This window comes from Dipteris shenzhenensis, chromosome 25 (genome assembly GCF_047967505.1).
Source record: "Dipteris shenzhenensis isolate YYH24624 ecotype China chromosome 25, Dip_SZ_1.0, whole genome shotgun sequence".
Classification (NCBI taxonomy): Eukaryota; Viridiplantae; Streptophyta; class Polypodiopsida; order Gleicheniales; family Dipteridaceae; genus Dipteris; species Dipteris shenzhenensis.
In genome coordinates this window covers 35,215,607-35,226,326 of record NC_141620.1, presented here as the reverse complement: position 1 = coordinate 35,226,326, position 10,720 = coordinate 35,215,607, and the positions used below count along the sequence as shown (strand labels likewise).

The 10,720-nt window shown below is 43.3% G+C and overlaps 1 pseudogene; it reads right to left on the bottom strand.

The window, feature by feature from the left end:
* Positions 1-3,285: 3,285 nt before the first annotated feature.
* The window catches only part of LOC147885805 (pentatricopeptide repeat-containing protein At3g03580-like), a 43,903-nt pseudogene continuing 36,468 nt past the window's right edge, over positions 3,286-10,720 (bottom strand).

The window sequence follows — 10,720 nt, the reverse complement described above, 5'->3', positions numbered from 1 at the left end:
CATTAAAATTCCCAAAGTTCCCACACCCAGGTTGACCATTACAGACGTGGAGAAGACTGAAGATTCCGAGGAACCAGGAAGAGCCAGTTGCACCAAAGCCACCCCCGAAGTCAACTTCCAGTGAAAAGAAGTTACCGGCGTGACATCTCAGGACCTTGCAAGAATCTCGGATCACGGACATCCCCGAGACGAGTCCCAGAGTGCAATGGCCTCAACGCAATGTGTCTACACCCACAACCAACTTTGCCACGAGCCAAGAACCTTTGAGGAGGTAAAAAATATACCAAAGTGGCAGGCTGCCATGAAGGCAGAGATGCGCTATTTTGAAAAATGACATTTGGGACTTGGTGTACAGACCCTACAAGTGGAAGGTAATCGGCACGAAGTGGATGTAAAGCTTAATTTCAAGTCTGATGGGAGCTTGGATAAGTATAAAGCGAGATTGGTGGTGAAAGGCTATACTCAAGAAGAGGGACTTGATTTCAATGAGACCTTTGCCCCCACAGCCCATATGGTCACTATTTGGACAGTGATCGATTTGGCTGTCATCACGGTTGGTCCATATTTCAGATGGACATCAAATTAGCATTCTTGAACGGAACCCTAGAGGAGGAGGTATATGTGGATCAGCCACCTGGTTTTCAGGTTCTAGGGTCCGCTTCAAAGGTATGCAAACTGCAGCAGGTGTTATACGGGCTGAAACAGGCCCCAAGAGCATGGTACCAATGAATCGATGAGCTCTTCTCAAGATTGGGTTGAATCGAAGACTATCTGATGCAAATCTCTCTCTTTTCAAAGGGGGGACAAAGGCTGGTTCTGATCCTATACGTGGACGATTTGATCCTTGCCGATGACCACATCAGGAAGACCTCTCAGGTCAAGAGGCTTCTCATGAAGGAGTTTGAGATGACAGACTTGGCGCCTCTCCACTACTTCCTTGGGATTGGAGTCAAGCAGAACAAGGACAGCATTTTCATCTCGCAGGAGAAGGATTGTCAGGAGATATTGAAGCTGTTCGGGATGGAGGACTGCAAGGAGGCTGTGACACCGATGTAGGCCGCGCCGAAATTGCATTCATGACTCTTCAGATCAGGTGGATTCCAGCAGGTATTGACAGTTGGTGGGCAGCTTGCTTTATCTAACCAACACCAGGCTGGACATGTCCTTTGCCGTTGGGCCCTTGTGTTAGTTTTCTGCGAAACCCAAGGAGAATCACTAGAAGGCAGGTCTACAAGTGCTGAGGTATCTAAAGGGTACTTGCACCACGGGATTACATACACCACAGGGAATGAGTTGGGCGGATTCTGTGACTCAGATTGGGTAGGTGACAATGACACTAGTGTTCAACAACAGGGTATTGTTTTGTGCTTGCATCAGGGGCCATCTAAGAAACAACCAAGTGGATCCTTGAGGATATGGACGTGACTCAGAAGGAGGTGATGGTGGTTATGTGCAACAACCAGAGTTGCATTGCCATCGTACTGAAGCTCATCATTGACGACGTCATAAAGTTGATGTATTGTCCGACCGCCAACAATCTTTCCGATGTATTCACGAAGGCTCTCCCATGGGAGCAGATGGAACGCCTCATTCAATGCATGGGGATTGGCCCACAGTGGCGTCATTGAGAGGGGGTGTTTGAAGTCAACGTCCCCAATCTGTAAGCCTCCATATGAGGAGGACATGGGGGAGCATATGACTGTGAGGGGGAGGGATTATGGGGGGGCTATCATTGGCTACATCAAGCAGCATATGGCTGCGCAGAAGGGGTCCCAAAGCAGGCTGGAAAGGACGAGGCAGCAGCATCAAATGCAACCCCTGGCAGCCCTATTTATAGGGGGGGGGGTAATAGCCGACCAGACTGGTCGGCCAGCCAACCAAGGGCTGGTCGGTCCAGCCCTGGTAGCCAACTGAGCAGTCGGCCTACCCAAAGGGAGCAGAAAGCCCCTATAAATACCCCCCTTCCCCCCTCACTTTCTCCATCAGGCAGCAAGGAGCTGGAGAAGACTTGGAAAGTTCCAGTTTTGTAGCCCTTGCTGGTCCTTTTGTGCTCACCTTGAGCTGTGTTTTGCCCACCACTTGGTGGAGGAATAATATATGAGTTCTCTCTATGTGTACGCTGTTTATGCTCGATGTTTTGAGTGAGGTATTCCAGTGTGGTCTGCATCATTGAGTGTGAGACGGAGCTATTCCTATTCCACATAGATTGTGAGGTAGAGAAATTCTTTTCTTCATTTCCAACACCTTGAATGTAATGCTGATCACTTTCAATATTATTTGCTATGGCAATGCGACTCTAACTATCACAATATGTGGAAGAGACCACACTATCTTTAAAACGATGCAGATCACATTTAACTTCCTCAACCACATGCATTCCATAGCGGTTGCGATTGTTGCCTTATATTTCAATTCACTAGATAAATGAGAGACCCTAGCTAGCTGAGCCATGAAATGCAAGCTGAACTCAATGAGAAACAATAGCCAAAAGTGGATATCAGTTCAATGTCCTTGACCAATCATAGTTTGTGCACCCATGAAGGTCAATGTCCCAATCTCGAGCATAATGCAAACCAAAAGTGAGAGTACCATGTACATGTCTAAGAACCCTTTTGGCTGCATTTCAATGTATGCTTGTGGGACGCCTAGGCCCTAAACTGATGGAGCACTCCTGTAGTATAGGCAATGTCAAGCCTCGTAGAGCGTAAATAAATGAGGTTGCCACTTACTATATAGAAAGCGTATCATCAAATTATTCAGTTGTGTCATACTTATTGAGCTTGAGGCCTATTGGAAGTTGGCCAAACAGGAGTTGGGAGTTAGCTCATACAAGCAAAACTTATTGAGCTTGAGGCCTATTGGAAGTTGACCAAACAGGAGTTGGGAGTTAAGATCATACAAGGAAAACTTCATTCAACAACAATTGAAAATATGAAGTCTTGGGTTATGTATGAAACCCCAAACTGGCGTAACTAGATTAACCTAAGTAGAGTTAATTTACATAACTATATTATTGTAATATTCCTGCAAATCTCTGCTCAATGGTATGGATAAAGTACTCTGAAAATGTCTTAATAGGACTTAGGGAACCTAAAGCACGTGGTTGCACAAATTCATCCATAGGAACATAGCAACCTATGGAGTACAAATAACTAACAATCTTGTTCACTTAAGCACACATGATCCCAACACATTTTCAGCCTTTCATTCACCTGGTCTGAGTCCGCTTCACCTATGTCTCTGTCATGCTAGCATCAACATTTCAAGTAAGAGGAATATACGCTACCATAGTCATACTAGGATTACCAATGGTCTGAGAACATGAAAGTGGTTAGCATCTCTGACATGAATAGTTCGCTGCTCTACTTGAGATATAAGTGCTGAGCCGAATGACAGTCTCTGCAAACCTGAAGATTTTTTACAACATGTATGGGTACCCCTTTTGGGTGTATTAATCAGGGCACAAGCAATAGCGAACTTCTCACTGTGCCCACATAAGTCAAATTCCTTTAGATTATCAGATATGTCCTAGGCTAGCCGCAAATCTGGCACATATCCTTCTTCCCTTATTTTGAAACGAATATCTTGTAGCGTTTCACATATATAATTGCTTTGGGAAATGTCATGTATCCCTACCAAAAATGAATGCACAATTCCGCCAACGTTAGTCCAACTCTGTCCTGGCTTCTTCCATGCTTCTTCTTTAAATTTCATTAACTCAACCTTTTTAGCATCCTCCTGCATGTGAGCATCTGCATAGATGTTAGACATCAAGACATAAGCTGCAGCATCCTTTGTACCCAATGCCACTGCATGTTCAAAGGCCCACCTTCCAAGCTCCACATTCCCCCACTTCTGACAAGCACCCAACACAGTATGCCACAACACCATATTAGGATTTAGCGGCATCTTCTTTATCATCGCTACTGCCTTATCTAATTGGCCTGCACGGCCAAGGAGATCAACCATGCGAGTGTGGTGCTCAATAGTTGGCGTGATGCCATAGTCTTTGCTCATGGACTCAAAGTATGTCTGGCCCTTCTCCACTAGACCTGTGTGACTGCATACAGAAAGAATGCTAAGGAATGTGACCCCATCTGGTTGTATGTCATCTGCTCTCATTCTGTCAAGCATAAGGAAAACCTTTTCACTCTTTGCTAGCTGGGCATACCCTGCGATAAGTGCATTCCAGGAGACTGCATCTCGAACTGGAAGTTTGTCAAACACTTCCTGAGCATTTGCAAGCAAGCCACACTTGGCATACATATCAACCAAGCTATTACCAACAAAAGGATCTCTTTCCAACAATCCCTTTCTCGCAACCTCAGCATGTATTTCTCCGCCCTTGTCTATGGCTACCATGCTGCCACAAGATTTTAAGCTGCAAACAAATGTTACCGCATCAGGAGAGGCACCCTCCAATTGCATCTGTTCGAAACAGTTCAGTGCGTCCTGACCGAGGTCGTGTTCAGCATACCCTGCGATAAGTGCATTCCAAGAGACTCTATCTCGAACTGGAAGTTTGTCGAACACTTCTTGAGCATTTGCAAGCAAGCCACACTTGGCATACATATCAACCAAGGTGTTACCAACAAAACGATCTATTTCCAACAACCCCTTTCTCGCAATCTCAGCATGTATTTCTCGGCCCTTGTCTATGGCTCCTATGCTGCCACAAGCTTTCAAGCTGCAAACAAATGTGACCACATCAGGAGAGACGCCCTCCAATTGCATCTGTTCAAAACAGTTCAATGCCTCCTGACCAAGTTCATGTTCAGCATACCCTGCGATAAGTGCATTCCACGAGACTGCATCTCGAACTGGAAGTTTGTCGAACACTTTCTGTGCATTTGCAAGCAAGCCACACTTGACATACATATCAACCAAGGCGTTACCAACAAAAGGATGTATTTCCAACAGCCCCATTCTCGCAAGCTCAGCATGTATTTCTCTGCCCTTTTCTATGGCTCCTATGCTGCCACAAGATTTCAAGCAGCAAACAAATGTGACCGCGCTTGGCAAGACGCCCTCCAATTGCATCTGTTCAAAACAGTTCAGAGCATCCTGACCAAGGTCATGTTCAGCATACCCTGCGATAAGTGCATTCCACGAGACTGCATCACGAGCTGGAAGTTTGTCAAACACTTCCTGAGCATTTGCAAGCAAGCCACATTTGGCATACATATCAACCAAGGTGTTACCAACAAAAGGATGTCTTTGCAACAACCCCTTTCTTGCAATCTCAGCATGTATTTCTCGGCCCTTGTCTATGGCTCCTATGCTACCACAAGCTTTCAAGCTGCAAACAAATGTGACCGCATTGGGAGAGACGCCCTCCAAATGCATCTGTTCGAAACAGTTCAGTGCATTGTGCCCAAGGCCATGTTCAGCATACCCTGCGATAAGAGCAGTCCATGAGACTGCATTTCGAACTGGAAGTTTGTCGAACACTTCCTGTGCTTTTGCAAGCAACCCACACTTGGCATACATATCAACCAAGGAGTTACCAACAACAGGATTTCTTTCCAACAACCCCATTTTCGCAATCTCAGCATGTATTTCTCGGCCCTTTTCTATGGCTCCTATGCTGCTACAAGATTTCAAGCTGCAAACAAATGTGAGTGCATCAGGAGAGACGCCGTCCAATTGCATCTGTTCAAAACAGTTCAGAGCGTCCTGACCAAGGTCATGTTCGGCATACCCTGCGATAAGTACATTCCACGAGACTGCATCTCGAACTGGAAGTTTGTCGAACACTTCCTGTGCATTTGCAAGCAAGCCACACTTGGCATACATATCAACCAGTGTGTTACCAACAAAAGAATCTCTTTCCAACAACCCCATTCTCGCAATCTCAGCATGTATTTCTTGGCCCCTTTCTTTATCTTTCAGTCTGGCACAAACCTTTAGTAAGGCCACGAACGTATGCCCACTAGGATGTACACAATCCTCTTGCATTTTTTGGTGCAGAACTAAGGCATGCTGTAACTCCCCACATTCAAGATAACCTGTGATGAGAGAAGTCCAGGAGTACTCGTTCCGATGAACCAACCTATCAAAAACGTCCTGGGCATTACACATGCTTCCAACTTCCACCAACATTGGGACGACGTAGTTCCCGAGTGACTTATGAGCTTCCAGCCCCCTTTTGCGAAGGTAGGCATGCAAGCACAGGGCATACGCTGGATTTTTGTGTTTTCTGCACTTGCGCAAGATGCATATCAAATTTTCAACCGAAGGTGGATGGGGCATGCGTTCCAAAGAAGCGAGTGCCTCGTCTAAGCTAAGCTCTGGCAGTTGTGCTATGGAGCTGTACATGGAGTTGTGAGCAGTCTCCATTTTGTGGTGCGTTGCCTTAAACCCAACTAAGATTGAAGGAGCCGTCTATCCATAGCGACTCCTTGGTGGGTTTCTGCTTGAAATCTGGGGCTCTTGGGTGTGTCTGCTACAGTGACAACATGCTACAGTGACAACAGAGGCGTTCAGAATGCAATCTAGAGCTAAAACAGGATTGAGTTGAGCTGGTCGTACACGTACTTTGCTGTTTCGATTGTGAAACCACTGTGAGGGATCAGTGAGGTACTTCTTCCAAAGTTCAAACTTGGAGAGAGGAGGAGGAGAGGACAAGTCATCCATGAACGAGAGTGGAGAGGTTGCAAGATGGACTTGGACCTAGTTTCTACGGAAGAATTTATTTTCCTTGAATACTATGTAGAAAGCCTTTGCTTTGATTAACCACCATTTTAGCAACCATCTTAAGGAAAAATGGCAAGCATAAGTTTAATAGGCCTCCAATCAGCAAATGATTCACACAAGTGCTTCTTCGGGGGTAGTTTGTAGAAATCCTTTTTCCAAACATTTGGCATATGTTGATTTTTCCAAGAATAATTGATCATAAGAGAATTGAGGGCATCCTAGTATGCAAGAAAGAACTCTACAGTGAGCCATCCCAGCCTGGAGACTTCCATTTGCCACAATATTTTACTGTTCCCTTTCTTTGAAATGTGCCTCAAGCTGCATAGCATATCTAGGAGACATAATAGGATAGACATGCTATAAAAGCTCTTGATGCATCAACAATAACTCATGTGAGTGGAAATCAAGATGCCTAAACTATTGATGGTGAGTCACACAAGCAAGAGCACGTTGCCCCCATGAGGAAGTCTAATAACCACCAAATGTGAAAACTCTACAGATGTTTTCAGATTGCCTTCTATAGTGCAAACTTTTGAAAATTTGTTTAGATGAATAGCCCTTATCAAAGAAAGACCTTTGCCTAGCCTTAGGTTCCCATTTGATAATTTTTCTATGGGCACTACATTGTAGGAAATGCTTAGCCTGACATAGACATACACTCTTAGTCTGAGATAAATCCTGCATGTGACTAAGTTTTGTAAAAAATGACAAGTTATTTTAGCCTTAAGAATTCCCTCCCTTAAGTTCTCCCCATACACACAAATTATAGACTAGATTCGAGTGGCAAAGGCATTCCAGGCACAATCAGCATCAATCAATGTGGCACAATTCCCAAATAGGTGCAATGGCATCCATTTCCTTATATACATTATGCTCCAAATAAGTATTGTTTGCTATTTTATCTGGCAACCTATCATTTGGAATATCATGAAAGCACAACTTTAGTCATAAAAGAGCATGATTTGAATGCAAGAAAGCATAATCCACGCATACTTGGCAATTAAAGTATCATATTGTTGCACATTTACCATATACCAATGGTTCAATCGTCTCGATAAGAGGTCGATGAGAAGACAATGCATTGTGTTGAAAAATATAGCTTGGAAGCATAGGCTTTAATTCCTTCCAAAGGTTAGCAAGGCTCATATGGGGTATCAATTGAGACCAATGTTGACATTCATAGGCTAGCATATGTACCAAATGTATTATGCCCTTACTAAGATACATTATTAAAAACCCCACAAATGAAAGCATGTTGCCTTTAGGGATACTATTGCATAATGTTCCAAATCAATGCTCTATAGTGAGAGGATTGAGGTGTATAAACTAAGACAGACTCAAATATTTCTCCCTATACCAAACACTGCATTTAAAGCCACAATAAGCTAAAGGGCATGCTTTACTAGAAAAAGCATACCACAAAATGAACGATCTCTCCCACATTAAAAATGTCATATTCAGCCAAGTGTCCTTGTGGCCTGCATACACATGCTAATTGTGCTCTTGCAAAGCCGTTGCATTAGGATGCAATTTATTGACATAAGCCCATATAAGTTTACACCCTTGATTTTATTCTCAATAGTCTATAGGTCTAAAGACTTAGTCAATAGTCTTGTTTAACCTTCTCTATAGATGTAGGAATGGCTCTCTTGGAATATATTGTACTAGCATATGAGGGTAAGAATGTGCATCTTAAACGCACAAGAAAATATTTCTAAGCTTAATCCACTTTTCTTGGTGACTAGAGGGTCTCTATCTCTTCTTTTTTAATTAGTCACCCCTCATTTAGGGGGACAAAAAGTATACTCTCAAATGTGTGCTTCCCAATCCAAAGCAAATCTTTATGTAGACTTTGTTAACATAAGGATACAAGTCTAAAGGTGGATGGACAGTGGTACACATCCATTATTAATACAAGCGCGTGCATGCACATTCGAGTAGACCAAACTTGAGCACATTATCACCTCTTGTTTATGTTTGTCTACCATCCCTTGCCTACAATAGGCCCAGTGCACTAGTAAGGGTTCCATATATATAATTCCACTAGATTGGGGATTGGAGCCTTAGATTTCTTCAATCTTCGATACGGTTCATTTGGGTGGATGTCTTCTTTTAGTATTGATTACTACATTAGGAAGTCCAAGGCATAAAGATGACATCATCATTAGAGGGTGCAAAGATGATCATCAGTAGAGGCCACAAAAACAACCATTATCACATGCCACAAAAACAACAATCATCAAGGGAAATGAAGACAAGTTTATGCAAGAACTCATAGGTTCAGTACGACAATCAAGGAGCTTGGGACCCCACAAGCTCAGTGGTACCATCAAAGTCTAGCGAGTGATGAAGTCAAACATGGAGCCTAGTAGATCTAAAACAAGGTGGACGCTAGTAGAATATCTTGGAGCCACCAAACATATTGCACGGGGAGCAATTATGAGGGAAGGCTAGAATATTGCTTGAGGATTATTGGCACATCTAGGGGATCAAAGGTCATCAATGTGTGGGCAGTGGAAAATTGAAATTGGAGTGGATGTGATGTCACCAATGGGAATGGGATTGGTAGACACCAACAGGAGTTGAGGAAGGGTGTACAGGGCCAATGGGATATGGGGGAGAACCACAAGGGGATGTGAAGACGATGAGGGGAGGTGAGAAGGGGATCATTGTACAGGGAGAAACAATAGAAGTTGATGAAAGGTATGCAAGGCCACTAGGATAAGGGATAGAACCACAAGGGGTGTGAAGAAGAAAAGAGAGGCTTAAGCTATGAGCTTGCCAGAATCAGTTATTTAATGAGTGTGGAGAGTGACCTGTGTACCATTTGAAAGGTGGTCTTCTATTAAGTATTAAAGAAAACCGTTAGAGCAAGCTCCATACGGGAGTACGGGATACACCATGCAATACCAACATCATAACATGATAGGAAGTGTAGTCTGTGGTCTCTTGTTTCTTTGAGATCATTGTAGTTAGCATGTTGTAGTTCTCATTAGACTCATAAACATTCGCATGTGGCTTCCTTTATGTTATGTTAATCTTTTTCTTTTGGGTAGCATCAACATCTTTTGGCACAAGTTGTGGTGCTATTTGTCTATGATCAAATCATGTCAAGGTGAAGGTTAATAATTATTCACAAGATTTCCACTTCTTAGTACCCTTAGGCAAGTGGTTTGGCAAAGAGTAGCAACACAAACCATATGTGGTGTACTGACCAATTTGTATCTCAATTGTTTAGTGGAGTGGGCTATGTTGCTACCAATTGCCTTGTTTGCATACCAAATAGCATATAATACTAGAATGGCATATTCCTTTGTTTAATTGGTGTATGGGCTAGAGCAATCTTGGCTTCTGAATTCCACATTAAAACCATCCAAGTGTTGGAGGAGGTCAATGATGATCTTAAACTTGTACACTTGAGCCATCTAAGGATGGATGCATTAGAATTGAAAAAACACTGCAAAGTGTTGGAGGAGGTCAATGATGATCTTAAATTCTAACTACAAAGAATCCATCCTTGCTCAATATGTGTGCCAAGCTCAACAAAAGGCTTGGCATGACCAAGAACTATGCCACCAAGCATTGAAGATTTTTGATTTGCTGGGGGTATATTCTAGTAAAGTTTTGATGCTTAAGCCTAAGGTTATAAGTGGCTAGATAGGTCTTTGTTATTGCTATGATGATTCCAACTAGTGTTATTTACTTAGCCACTATTCCGACAACCCATTAATGGATTGCCAATAGAAAAGGTGTCATACCTTGTGTGGGGTGATTCTAGTGTGGGGATACTCTACAAGGGAGAGGATTAGATAGAACAAGGTGAACCAAACTTAGTTTGGTACCATAGGGTTCACCAAAGGGGATTTGGTAGAACATGCTACACCAAACATGCTTTCATATGATAGGGTGCACCAAATGGGCTTGGGTACAATAGGTGCACTAGGAGTTCTACCAAATTGTGCATCAAAGATGTGGTGGTACAAGGAGTACACTAGAGGTTAATGTTGGTACGATTGCATTAGGG